General features: G+C 36.0%; 1 pseudogene; it reads left to right on the top strand.

The window, feature by feature from the left end:
• Window positions 1-15,372, top strand: part of LOC125667212 (uncharacterized) — a 303,650-nt pseudogene that overhangs the window by 129,915 nt on the left and 158,363 nt on the right.

Below are 15,372 nucleotides of genomic sequence, written 5' to 3' on the forward strand. Positions count from 1 at the left end.
AGATTGAAGAGAGGAAAAATGGTTATCACCGCTTTCACAGCTAATGCCCCTTTAGAATATTCGCATAAACAAAGTAATATAAAACTGAAGCTGTCTCTGTCTCCTTTACAGCGCCCCTTCTGTCTACCTACGCAGTGACTGAAGTGTCGGTGAATGAGACCACAACTCACATCTTCGATACTTACGGGTTTTTCGTCCACCCCCATTGGTATAACTTCCCTTTGGTATCGGACACTTGGCATTACATCATCGGGATATTCATCACTATTGTTGGCATTACAGGGATATGTGGAAACGCAACTGTTATTTACATCTTCAGCACGTACGTAAAATCCAAGATACTTAGGAGATTAGTCTCATTTTTTATATACGTGGTGTTATAAACTGTGACGCTTCACACCAGCATGCTTCATGACGTATATTAAGCGATTCAGGAAAGACATGCCGACGTGAATCTTGCTAGTTCCATACCCTCATGTATTTTCGAAAATTAATTTTGTTTGTTTTATTTTCATTCTACTTTCATTTCTGTGGGAATTCCCATCCGTTAGTATATACGTATAATATTATATCTATTTATCAAGATTGCAACGTATTCATGAGGAAATGATTATCACTAGACAAAGATAAAACCATAGGCAATGTAGATACTTGTGTTTGAAGCAGACGTCCTTCGTGATGGAAAATTGATTGATTGATTGAATATTGTTTAACGTCCCTCTCGAGAATATTTCACTCATATGGAGACGTCACCACTGCCGGTGAAGGGCTGCAAAATTTAAGCCTATGCTCGGCTCTTATGCCCAATGAGCAGGGGGGGGGGATCTTTATCGTACCACACCTACTGTGACACGGGGCCTCGGATTTTACGGTTTCATCCGAAGGACCGCCCCATTTAGTCACCTCTTACGACAAGCTAGGGGTACTGAGGAACTATTCTAACCCGGATCCTCGCGTTATTTGTGATGGAAGAACTTTCTTATTCGCAGTGAAAAAATTCTCAAATATTATTCAGGGTGGCTATCTCCTCGTGTTAAGATATATAAAACAAAACTTTTCTCCGAGTCGTAACTTGGTAAAGAAGAAATATTAAGTTTGAACTCTTGTGATGAATTGACTGATGATCAGGGTCACCGGTCAGGGTAAAGGTCACTGATAAACACGTTACAGATATATTTACCAAGATGAAATTGAGAAAGATTTGTTTTCATTGTAACACTAAAAGTAAGGGACGAGATCGCTGTCGGATAAAAATCTAAATAGTTAGGGCGAGGGGGATAAAATCTCTCGTACGTTTCTGTCATTCGATATTGATTTACAATTTAGTGGAAAAAGAAAGACAAGCGACTATTAAAAAGCACATCATAATTTTACATTTCAATGAACAATTGATAGTTTTAATGTACACTTTCATTTGTAAATAAACAGTAGAAAGGTATGCAGGGTGTTATTTATAATCGTATGGTTTTACTTGTTGATCGATTGGGTTCAACATTCACCATACTGTATATCGGGGTTTTTTCCGCGGGGTGATAAATTTGGCTTACTTTAGCGCTTAGATAGCTTTCCGCTAAAATTACACTCGCCAAATATGCATCGAGATGCTACTTCAATATTTGCAAAAGAGATAACTCTTCCTTAACCGCCAAATGTTTTTCCGCTAAAATTATTAACATACCTTTGAGCAATACCATCGTCCCATGTTAGACCCGCGAAAAAAAAAACCCTGCTATACGGTATTAAGTTTTAAAGGGGGAAGGGGGTCTTGGTGAAAACTACGTGAAGTTAGTTTTTTGTCAGACATTGAACTTTTGATCTCTAATGGTTGTTTTCAATCATGACAAATTTACAGTATCCGGTTCAGTGTTTACAACATACGCAGTACATGAACATGTATACATGTAGCACTTCCGCTTAGGGTTCTCTTCATTGATACTTGATTGGCCATTTTGGCCAATGGACATGTTTTATTAATGATTTAGTGACAGCAACTGGTTGATGGGGAGTTACAAATCTTGATGGGTGTATTTTCAGTGGATCAAGGAATTAGATTAAAATTCAAAATGGACATATTCTTAATGGAAGGTATTTTCTTTTGCAACTAGAGACATCCGTGCTTATATAGGCTTAGTCACCGCAAATCAAAAGTACACGCTAAGGGGGGGGGGGGGTCTTCAAGTGCCTAGGATCACAAGCCACTAGCCAACGTTACCCATGTATGTCTATCTGTATGTGAACGTGAAAAGTACATAATCAGTTTTCTTATTGTTTTTATTTTAGCACCAAAAATTTGAAATCCCCATCCAACATGTTCATTGTGAATCTGGCGCTAAGTGACATGATATTTTCTCTGGTGAATGGTTTTCCCCTTTTAACGATATCAGCGTTCAACAAGAAATGGATATGGGGGAACACAGGTACAGCATAGACTAAAGCAATCTATAGTGATTATCTCACGTTCCTAACTAAGTGATGAAATGTTGTACTCTTGAATTGTTCTTTATAGTCGATTAAAATATTGCAATATGTTATTTTGTAGCATGCGAACTATACGGTTTGATTGGAGGAATATTCGGCATAATGTCCATCACAACTCTGTCAGCGATCAGCGTGGACCGTTACTATGCAATCGCCCATCCACTACAAGCTGCCCATAATATGACACGAAGGAAGGCGTTTATGATGATATGCATCGTGTGGGCGTGGTCACTTTGTTCTTCTCTTCCGCCGCTTTTTGGTTGGGGAGCGTACGTGGCGGAGGGCTTCCAGACTTCCTGCACGTTTGATTACCTCACTAAAACCGCATCGAACAGGACGTACATATTTTTCCTGTACATTTTCGGTTTTGCTGCTCCTTTGCTTGTGATTGCTCTTTCCTACATATTAATCATCCGGGCCTTGAGAAAACATGAACGAAAAATGCAGAGAATGGCAGCCAAAATGAAGGTTGGCGATCTGAAAGCAAATAAAGAAAAAACGAAAGCAGAAGTCAAGATAGCAAAGATTGCCATTGTGATCGTGTGCTTATTTTTGTTGTCATGGAGTCCTTATGCTACTGTGGCTCTGATTGGTCAATTTGGGCCAGAAAAATGGGTCACACCTTTCCTCTCTGAACTACCCGTAATGCTTGCAAAGGCCAGTGCTATGCACAATCCTATTGTATACGCAATTAGTCATCCTAAATTCAGAGAGGCCCTATACACAAAATCTCCATCGCTTTTCAGTTGCTGCAAGCCTCCTTCTAAATCCACACCTTCAGCATCCAGAGCAACAAATGTAAGCCGAACTATGAGTGCAGGCAGTGATACTGTCGGGGGCGGGGCCAGTGATGTATCTAGCTGTATCAGTAACATTAGCGACACTCGTGATCATGCCATCGAAATGCGCAGGACCGGAAAGGGATCGGCAAATCAAGAAACCGACAACAATTCGTCTAAGTTGATTCAGGGTCTCGTTCAAGCTCTCGTTGGTGTTACCAGCCAGCAAAACAGACAAATGGTATATCTACCTAACGCAGCCCAGGGATCACAAGCTCCTCCTGTGGTGGCTCCAACTGGGGTGTTCATGGTTGATGACGGAGGTCAGAAAATCGATATTAAGACGTATTTACAAGAATTAATTGCAGCTGAAAGGGCTGCAGCACCTGTCGATAATTCAAATAAACAAAACGTCGAGATGAAAGATGAAACCAGCGCCTCCAACAACGAGACGGGAGAAGGAAAAATAGCAAGTGAACAAGTGTAAATAACAAAAACAAAACCTTGAAAGGTGAAGGAATATGACCGCAGTTTGCATGTCACAATGTTGTTGACTGAATCGGGATCGTTGTTCTGCCTTACCGACACGCGCTTGGTGTCTGCTGCATATTGTAGTCATGTTGTGAACAGATTCGAACCCTCTGTAACGTGTCAGTGTTAAGTGTATTGTGACACCATTTGGCTTCCTTCAGGAATACACAAGCAACAGTCTACAGACACTATCCTTTGCAGTAGAAGAATGAGATCGTATCAAATACCGTATTTCCAGGATATTATATTGACGCTGGAAGTAACATATAATACTTATAAATAGAACATCTTACATCTGGATCCAGTCAGTTGACCTTTGCTTATGTGTTGATAAAAAGTGTAACAAATTGATATTTCATTTTCATGTCATGTACTCATTGCTTGACCTAAAACTTCAAGAACAAATATGAATATAGAAAATGTATCAATTTCATGAAGAAAAAAAATTATCAGAAAATATTGCGATATCTGAAAATGTTTATGTAGAATTTAATATCGATAAAAATATGGCGATCGAGCTCTGCGGAGTATGCACAAATAACAATGTATTCAATGGGAAAACTTAACATTGGTACATATATTAAACGTTCAAATACTTGTTTTGTTAATTCAACTTAATCAAATGTAGTTTAACACTTCAATAAACCTAAATGTAGTTAATAGCAATTTATACCCCAATTTGAAAAATACTTAAACGCAGCAACTATGTATTGACGCCTTTCTCATTATCACCACGAATTTTGAAAGAAGACAAAATGACGTAAGCAAGTTTGGTCAGCTTACACGACGAGGTTAGTATTTCCAACTAATGCCAAGTTTTGATTTAATGAAATGTAAAATAAATAAGAATTCAGACAAGCAATAAAATCAATGTAGTATTTATTGTTTTTTTTTTATAAGTCTTCGAATTTTCTCGATTACGCCATCTAGATCTTCTCCATCAGAAATTATCATGAAAAATGGCAAATAAAATCGATGTGCTTCAGTGTTCATTGGCCTATTGCCGTGGTGTTGTGACCTCCCACTATCACCATCTTCTCCGGGCTGAATTTGATGAAAGACATGTAGTTAAGGTAATATTGTTCATAATCGTGAAAAGTTTTTGTGTTTGAATTTTCTTGCAATAAAGTTGTGTTAACTCTTGAAATGTTTCTGCGTCAACTGTATTTATAAGTTTCTAAAGAAATTTATGTTTTATTATCGGAATTCGTTGAGGATAATTTCCAAGATCGAAAATCTCCTCATTACAAATATTAAACCTCGGAGGTTATTCTGTGATATTTATGATTTTTAGTCAGGTGACTAAAAAACTCATGTGGCCTATTGCTATTGGCAAGCGTCGACCGTGGTGCGTTAACATTTTTAACTTCTTGATATTTACTATTTCAATTTTTATTAAATTTGGTATGGAACACTTATACCACAAGGGTGACATAAATTGTAAATTGGAGGACTTCCGCACCCCGGGACCTTCTTCAAAGGCGGGGCAAAACTGCCAAAGATTTGTCAATTTTCAAAAATCTTCTCTACAACCTCATATCATCAAGAAATATTAAATGCATGGTGATGTAAATCATGAAAGCCCCTACCACAATTGTAAATTTTATGATCCCATTGGGTGTGGTTCTGACATCAGAACGGAACCAATCTTGGTGTACAGTAAATATGTGTAAAACATTAAACGATGTCTGCTTTAGTGTTATTAACACATAACTGAAACTAAATAAATCTTTTGGAGGAGGTAGTCCTTTACCAAAATTGTAAATTTCATGATCTGAGGGACAGGGTTTTGGTTCCAAGGCGGGACCAACATTAATACAGTAATTATTATCTTTATGATTTGAAGGACTTAATTTTTCTGATACGGTATAAAAACTAATTATAGGAAAAACAGAAGAGGATGTACCAAAATTGCGAACTGGTTGAAATTAGTCATACCGTGTTATTGTAAAGTTGGAAGAAACTTAAATTCTTTAGACACTTCGTGGTACGTTAACTTAAATAGGTCCAATGCTTACGAAAATGTTGCCATTTTAAAATATCTATTAACAAAGAAATTTGCACGCGAACTCGTAGTCCACGTGACACTGATAGGAAAATGTCAAGAGAGTTTAAACCAAGCAGACTTAATACAAAAAAAGTTTAGTAACCTTGAAAACCAGTAATGTTGTATATCAACAATAAAGAAAAATAACATTAAGACGTATTGCACCTGCCATTTAACACCACAAGAATCAATCACACTGGTTAGCAGGATAAGTACTAATCACCCATCACTACTGAGACTTTCTGAATCACGCGAGAGGTAGACCCTATCTATGTTCAACCTATTTACATGTACATTGATATTTTTTCAATCAATACAATTAATTAATTAGCATGGTTTCATATTATTTCTTGCTGGTTTGGGAAAATGAGTTTTACATGTAAATGTCAGGATTTAAATTTTGTGCCCAAAATTTGAAAAATTCTTCGGTTGTTCACTTAGAGAATAATATGCATCTTCCATACCCCCCCCCCCCCTCCAAAAAAAACTTTAATCTTAACAAAGTAAAATTCCTCATGAAATGGCGATAAATTCAACAGTATCGATACATGCACGTAACATGCGCAAAAAATGACATATGCAATTTGCATACAGTTTCATTTGTACAAACACAAGGGAAAGTAGAAAGAGGACGCTCTGTATCATAAAATCATAAATTGTATTGTAATATCTAGAATGCGTCGTGTTCCCATGATATAGTTCCTTCCTCGTACACAGGAGGACGGTCAATTACGCTAAACTAAGACATAATCTTAGAAGAGTTATCGTTCTTTGATTAGCATACTTACAAGTGGTTGGTAAAATCGTGTGCTACACACACACACACACACACACACACACACATATATATATATATTGATTGTAACTTGCTTGACGTCTCGCTCGAGAATTTTTCACTCATATGGAGACGTCACCGAGACCGGTGAAGGGCTTCAAATTTAGATATTTTCGTAAAATTTTTATTACATATTACGAAAAATGTCCTCAGCTTCTGGGGGGGGGGGGGTCGCCCCCAGAACTGCTTACAAATATTTCAAATCTAGCTACGCCACTGTATAAAATGCGTATATATCAGCGCTTTTCTTTAATTTCTGTCGCTATCTCGGGTGGAAATTGCTCATTAATATAAAAGTTCTATGAAGATTTCTGGATAAGCTTTTAACTGCCTGTTGGTCTTTAAAATTGCCCTCGGAGAAGAGCGCCCCTGATTCCTATATACTCTCTCAAATTATATGTCATGTACTGCAGATGCGTCCATTTTTAGATAATTTTTCAAAACTTCTCGTAAAATATTTTTTGTTTCAATCGGGCCCTCATTTTACACTTCTGGAATATTTGATAACAATAAACTGTCTCTCATAGACGGCAACTTCAAATCAATGCCACTCTTAATTGTTCGATTTTCCTTTTCGAGATCTTTGACCTGGGAACCAAATTCAATGCTGTCTGTCGTCCTTTTAGATGAGGATGTAAAAGGTATTAACAAAGATCCTCAGTGTTAAGAAACTCACATGAACTCATGGGGCCGATTTGACGTCGAGTGTAAATATGTATGTTTGATGGGAGATTTCAACTTGAGAGTTGGAAAATTAAATGATTTTTTTTTAAGTAGGTGATTTTTAAAGGCATAGAGTTTATCATTTATCTGTCAAAAAATGACATCACAATATTTTGCAAGAAGAACTCCAAAAAATTTTGGAGTATTAATCATGAGTTATCTAGAGCTGCAGTGCTTTGAAATTAAAGTTATTTTGACATTTTAGCCCTTTATAAATTGTTTGTCTGGAGGACAATATATTAAACTGGTACCCCGCTGATTGGTGGCTACACACAAACATAAGATGCGAATTCAACAGGCTACCACTTTAGGCAAATGAGAACAGGGAATTATTTTGTAAATTTTACTATTGTATCCAATGTGTTTGTAAACATTCATAAGAACTTTTTGTGATTTTCTAGTTATGATCTTTAATTTCACCACCTTTTTGGAACATGCACAATTTTACTAATATCTTAGACCCTATGCCTTTAACAAATGTTGATTGATTGATTGAATTTCTCGAGAATATTTCACTCATAAGGGATACGTAACTATTGTCGGTGAAGGGCTGGAAAATTTCGGCCTATGCTCGGCGCTTGTGGCCTTTGAGCAGGGAGGATTTTTTATCGTGTCACACTTACTGTGACACAGGACCTCGGTTTGTGCGGTCTCATCTGAAGGACCGCCCCATTTAGTCGCCTTATACGACAAGCAACGGGTACTGAGGACCTATTCTAACGCCGATCCCCACAGGATTTTTAACAAATGTCATACAATGTAATTCTGTTGAAACTGAAAATAATGATATTTTATCCTGTTTTGACAATATCCCCGCAGTCAGAACAGTACAGGACACGTCAGCTAATGATATCGGTTATAAATTGATAGATTTGTGTGTGAATAATAATCTATATACTGTAAATTGTCGTGTGGGTAATGATGGAGGCGTTGGGGGTTTCACCTGTAAAAGTAGAAGTACTGTGGATTATGTGTTATCAAGCAGATATTTATTCAATATCTTAAAGAAGTTTAATATTATAGATTTTTATGCTTTATTTTCAGATGTTCATAATCCTATTTATTTGTGTATCTCTACAGTTCAGGGCCCAGTTTCATAAAACTTTCCTAAGATATGTCGTAAGATATTCTTAAGTTCTAACTTACGAATTTCTTAAGAATATCCACAACTGTTTCACGAAACGTTCATAAGAAATCTCTTTTCCTAAGATATATCTTAAATATGTGTATATCAAAACAGATAATCAGTGTTTTCAGATTTTGCATTTACAGTTTAAATACCGGTAGTGAATGAATGGCTTGTGTAAATTAATCATTAAAAAATTATAATTGGTATAAAACCTTATTAGATACACACTACAAACGATTAAATTTGACATTGGTACATAGTTTCATAGAGAGAGGGGGGAGGGGGGCCTGGCCCTGTCACCTGTTTCAGCCCGATATTGCAACTACATGTAGAAATTCAACACATTTCAATAATTGACGGTCTGTCATGTTTCAATGATTTTATTGTTCAACTCACTATCCAATTCAACCAATAAATAGAGCCACACAACCCATGCCATGCTCGAAATGTAAACATGTTGCAGTAAAAAAGAAATCCTAATATCTCAACGGCAGAAATAGAAAATTTAACTGAGGAGGTAGAAAAAAGAAAAGAAGTGTTATTTCCAAACAGAACTCCAGCGTTACAAATTCAACTAAAAAAAAAAAAAACAACGGGAAGAAATTACAGCAAAGGTAAACGCAGAAAAGGACAGTTGATGAGCTAAAAAAGAAATGGAGCTGCTTAACGAGCGATACGAAAAGGGAGATAGCGTTAAACAGACGAGAACAGCGAAAAACTGGCGGTGGCCCCCTGCCCAGAGAAGTAGAAATCACTCCAATAGAGGACAAAATCCAAGCTATAATTGGAAACACGTGTGTTTCTGGGATTTCGGGTGGGGTTGATACTCTCGATAAGGAACCTTCAAGTTCCACTAAGCCCTCTACATCTCCTTCAAGTATCTTGATGTAGTTAGGGCTCATGTTTGAAAGTAAAGAAGAAACGTCTCTAATTATTCTGGAAACGTTGGACTTACTGATGCCGTGGAGATCAGCAGTCACCAATTGGAAATTCCCCGTGACATAAAACCTGAGGGCAGCCAGGACTTGTAACGATGTTGGCAATGATTGGGACCTACGAGTGGGTCTTTTCAAATCGTTTCCCATCATTTCGCATAAGTCGATGATCAAATGAAGTGGTAGTTTAAATTTTGAAACAATCTCCATGTCGTTCATATAATCTAAAGGATTGTTTCCATCTCTGACAGTGGCGGATTTAAGGGGGGCGCAGCAGCCCCCCCCCCCCTAAAATTTTCAAACTTAACGTAAATCGTGGTATCTTGTTTAGAAAAATGTACAAAACAATGTAAGAAGCAATAATTTCTTCCACTCCCGGAGAAATGAATGACAAAATCTATTGATTTCTCGAATTACTTTATTGGGAGAACTTTAATTTTTTCCAAAAACACTTAAAATTTGCGTCATTTTATTAATTTCACCTCATGAAAAATTAATAGAAAATAGTACAAAAGACGAAATAGGAGATATATTTCAAGCCCTATAAAATCTGTAAAACCGAGGAGCTTTCGGGGGCTTCGCTCCCTGGGCCCAAACCAGGGCTTCGCCCTCAGACCCCCTGCCTCATAAAGTGGCGCCCCCGTAACCGTAATTCCTGGATCCGTCCCTGTCTGAACTGCCTTTCTCGTCAACCTGACGACGACACAGCAAAATAAAGGCCGCCGCCATATTTAGTTTGAACTTAAGACACCTACTTACCTGTCGTAAAGTTACGAAAGAACTTATGAAAATCCTAAGATACGACACTTTTTGTGAAACGGATAAGGAATGAACTTAGGAAAAATTTATGTCTTAAGTTAGATCTTAGTCGTAAGTTAGTTTTGTGAAACTGGCCCCAGAATTTTAAAACTTATAAAAATAAAAATGAATGTCAGAGTGAAAATCAGCCAAGAGTAAAACTATGGTGCGTGGACAAAGCAGGCGATTTTTGTTAACAGTATTGACGTATAGTATTAAGGTAGTACTCTTCATCGTCATAATGGCTGACTTCCTTTAAAAACATGGATGACAAAATCGATATCAGCAATATTTGACTTTTCCTTTTCCATTTAAATACCTAGCCGAGTAGCTCAGTAGGTTAGAATACCGACTGCTGAGCTGTAGATCGCAGGTTCGAGTGCAGCAGGGGTTTTAAGTTTTTTTCAGATTACCTTCTACTAAAACTGTATTTTTTGACAAAATAAAGTAAATTTGAAAATTTTCAAATTCAAAATATTTTTGTACATATCCTACACTTTTCATCTACATCAAATTTCTCTGGTGTAGCATACCTCCTTGAATAGTATTAAAAGTCACTTGAATGAATTATCCACTAGGGCGAGTATCTGTAAAGCAAATATTACCAAGGTAGCAAATGATATTTGTAATGTCTTTATGAACTTAGCCAGATAAATATTTGGAGTCACAAAATATACATTGAGAAATAAACCCTGGTTCACTACAGACAATAGAGAATGGAGACCTGCAAGGAGAACATTTCATTTAGCTGTATTTACTTTTCCCTATTTCTATATATAAGTATAGGTAAAATGCCAATCTGTTTAAACATTGAGAAATAAAATCGTAAGAAAACGTACATGTGCAAAGAAAATGCTATTTTCTTATAACATTGCGTCATATTTAGACGAAGCCATCCTCTGCTTTAAATGCTTTTGTTAATCTAATGGCTTTACTTACTCAATTGATTTTTACATAGTTCAAAAATAGAGAAAAATTCCAAAAATATAATATATACATCATATATCTTATGGCCGTAGTGTCAAAGATTTAGAGGCACTCCTTTTGCGTAGTCCTGTTTTTACGAACCATCGGTCAAATTGACCGATACGGTAGAGAAAGGGTTAATCAATATACTCCAGAATTTCGCATATAGTCTATATACTTTTATTTTTCCGTGATCCGGATCGTGGGCCCTGCGGCGTTTTTTTTAAAGTGTTCACGGGTAACACACGTGTTTCCGTTTCAACGAAAACAACACAGCTTCACTGTGATTGTCACGGTGAACGCTTGTATTTTACATCTTTAAAACGACCTGATGTCAGAAGAAGAAGATGCCCTGGATCTCCTGTTGCAGGATGACCCAAACGACCATGCATTCAGTATAAACATGTACATGTAAGTTGATGTAGCCACATAGGCCGACTACTGACTAGAAAGAAAAAAAAATTGCGGTTTTGTCATGATATGAAAAATTCACGATTAATTAACCGCGATTTGATGCCATAATTTGTCGTTTCATGAAAGAAAATATTTATATTTCATGATATCTAAACCAAGTGAATAACACCCAACTGTTTATTAAGAACTGACATCATTTAATCTGTCCTGTTCCGGCATTAATCCGTCTGATTAACACCCCCCCCCCCCCTTTTTCCAGAATTCTCTCCTTACTTGACGCGCGAGTGTAAGAGTGGGTGGATATAGTGTACAATGAGAAGGGGGATGGAGTGGTTTTAATCAGACTGGGCGTTCATGGCCGCTGGTGAGAAGGCTATTTTCCAAGATTTTTCCATGTTTATAAAAAAAAGTTATCTTTCTATGAAAAGAAATCACACTCTGTTAGGAAAACACATATTACATTATTGTAATGATAGAATTTAATATTATAATTTGAATTATTTTCTTCATATTATAACAGAAATAAAACAAAATGTGTGTTTGGGCCAAAATGGGAGGGGCGGGGACCAATCAAAGTGATTATGACAGGCTAATGAAAAATCATATTGATTTCTCTTTTATACAAATGCATGTATTTTATATACACTTAGTAGCTTATGACTATGAATTACATGTGATACATACATGCTGGTACTGGTGTGTTATGAGCTGGTGGGCTTGTGTCCCCCTCTTGCCTAGATTTTCTCTAATTTCGACTGAATCCACACCCCCATCAGAGTAACATGCAAGGGGATTTAGACACTGTGTACCATGAAGAACCAATTTAATTCTACCTTTATATCTGGGGTCATTCACTTTCCATCAGAGTTGCAGTATTTTCGCTGGACCCTGTAGGTTTTTACCTGAATCTCTTCAGTATTTGCCCCCATGTATATATGCTAGGCATAATGCTGACACCTACATGTTGCCTATCGTTTTTTTTTTGTTTTTTTTGTTTTGTTTTTTTTTCATTACGCACTTTGCTACACACAGAATGAATAATAAAATATTCCATTCATTTCTAACACATGTATGCAATCCCTTACCAAATGTCACTTCACGTACAGGACATCTCTATCTTTAGATAAATTTGAGCTGTATTTAAGTGCGAAACTGTCCCTTGTTACCCTGAAACTTATATTTTGATTTAAAACATAAGCCAACAATTTTTGATTGTAATTTCTTTTCATCTTTAAAAAGGGTATTGACATCCCAATATTTAGTGGGGAGTTCCGAGGTATCATCCGCTAGTGACAGTCTACTGGCAAATCCAGATATGCATTAAAAGGATGTTGATGTGGAGGACACAGGGACACCTGATCCAAGAACTGTGACATTTCATTCGGAGCGACAACCTGGTATTCAGTTGGTATGACTTTTTCAGGTTGATATAGGGTTAAATCGGTATACATTTGGTTAACATTCAAATAAATCCAGATAATACATTCACAAATGGAATCATGGCGTTATGATACACTGATATGCGTTTACCATTTCACTGGGTTTTTTTTTTACTGTATTATTAGGTATCACATACATACAAAAAGAGACAAAACACGGAAAATCATTATTCTGTTTCTAATTATAAGGTATAAGTTTTCTAAATGCTGACAAATAACGTATGGTGGCCAATACTGATTTTATTTGCAATTTCCTTTCAGATATAGGACCCGTTTATTCAGGGAACTGTAGATTTTATGAAGCTGTTTTTGACAGAAGATTTGGTTTTCTCCATCTGTGTTGCCATCAACCATTATGCTGAGATTGTCATTTCTAGAAGGAAGGATTGTCAAAGTTCGCAGTCTCTCACTGAAGAGGATAGCAGTTTAAAAAAAAACGATATTGTGACAGTTATTTTCAGTTTTTTAAAACGAGTAATAAAATGATTAATAAAAAAATTACCTTTACAAACATTACTCTGGCTGCACATCTAACACATTTATTAAATGTGTACTCAATTACCTCAGATAAAATTTCAGATGTAATTAAATGCATAATTTTCAGAGGGTCTTGATTATAGAAAATATTTAGAGAGCCAATTGAGTATTCAAATAGCTCTGACAATACATTAGTATTAAGGGCCCAGTATTAAGAAATACTTTTCCCCATATTGTTGTGCATTATCTTATACATGTAAGGTGAAGATAACGAACAGTGATCAATCTCATAACTCCTATGAGTCTGCTGAGAAGTTCCAGTCGATAGACAGATATTAGTCAACGCATGCCCCTATCGGAACAACCCAGTATCAAGAATTGTGTTTAGAAATATTTTTGTTAAATATGATGCAAGTACACTTAAATCTAGTGATTGAAAGTAAGTACTTGAACATTCGTATACGTTGAACTTGGGGAGGAAAACCGGGAGTACTTTTTGATAACATTTGATAAGGTGTTGTTGCTTAGCAACCAAATAAATTTGAATACAAATAATTAATTTATTTTAGATTAACAATAAAGATCTTTGTTTTAATGTTGCAATATTTATTCCATTTAGTGGAACATAATGGTAAAACGTCATATTATTAGAAAATGATAGATATGTACGTATGTATATAAAGTACAAGTTTCCATTTTATGACCTTTGACGACCTTAATTCTCTTCATCATATTTTTGTTAAAAACCTTTTAAAATGATTAAGATCTAATTAAATATTATATTTTCAAAATAATGTGACATTTGATAATCATCATGCAATGTAATTGTATTTAAATTGTGTCGAATGGATACAGAAAGACAAATTATGGTCAAAAGTGTACTACAAGTGTTGTTACTTAGCAACCAAAAATGTTTGTTTGTCAATAAAATTGATTAATTTGATTGTAATGTTTTTGTAGTATTTTAAAGTGCACATAAGCTCATGTATTTAGAATTTCCTATTTTGACTCTAATCTATTAAGAGGGGTCGTAATATATATATTTCAGTAAAAAAAAAGATTGTAAAAATGTGCACTTATATTACCTTTGACCCGGTAGACCTCTTTGAGGTCATGGGATACCTTGACACTTTATACGAAATTGTTCCCTGTCCAATTCCTAACAAAAGTATATGTCATTTGCCCACCCCTAATCGTGATACATGCAGATTTAAATCGATGTAAAAATATTGTCATTTAGTCTTTAAAAACCTCTAAAATCTGCCGGTAGAGAAAGGGTTAAGAACCGGTGGATTTGCAAATGTTAAAACGTCCACAGAATTTACGAAATACTGCCTTAAAGAGGTTTGAATCTGAATTTTGCAGCATTTCCTTTTTTCTTTGGAAGAATATTTTTCCTTTCTGTATTGAAGGGGGAATTGTGAAAAGAAAACGAGTGCTTGTCATTGGAGGCGTATTAAGCGTGACCTTTCTGCATTTAAAGTATACTTTTTAATCATTCGCTTGAACTAGTTTTGTTTTCTAATGTCAACACAACATAAAGCAACACAAAACAATCATTGCATCAAATTAGTACATACTCGTGCCTTCCAACAGTATAGAGTTATGAACGTGTAACGCTTGTACATGTAAATTAGGAGCGAAAATTGACCTTTATGCACTGGATTGACAGAATAGTTATGAAATAGAATTAGGGAGTTTAAAAGAATATTGTTAATGTTTGAAATAACACATAGAACTACACTTCTTGCTTGAAAATGAATTACGGGACTTTAAAAGTGGAGAATACAGGTTATACTTTTGAACTATTGGCCAAAGAAT

Source organism: Ostrea edulis, chromosome 8 (genome assembly GCF_947568905.1).
Source record: "Ostrea edulis chromosome 8, xbOstEdul1.1, whole genome shotgun sequence".
NCBI lineage: Eukaryota > Metazoa > Mollusca > Bivalvia > Ostreida > Ostreidae > Ostrea > Ostrea edulis.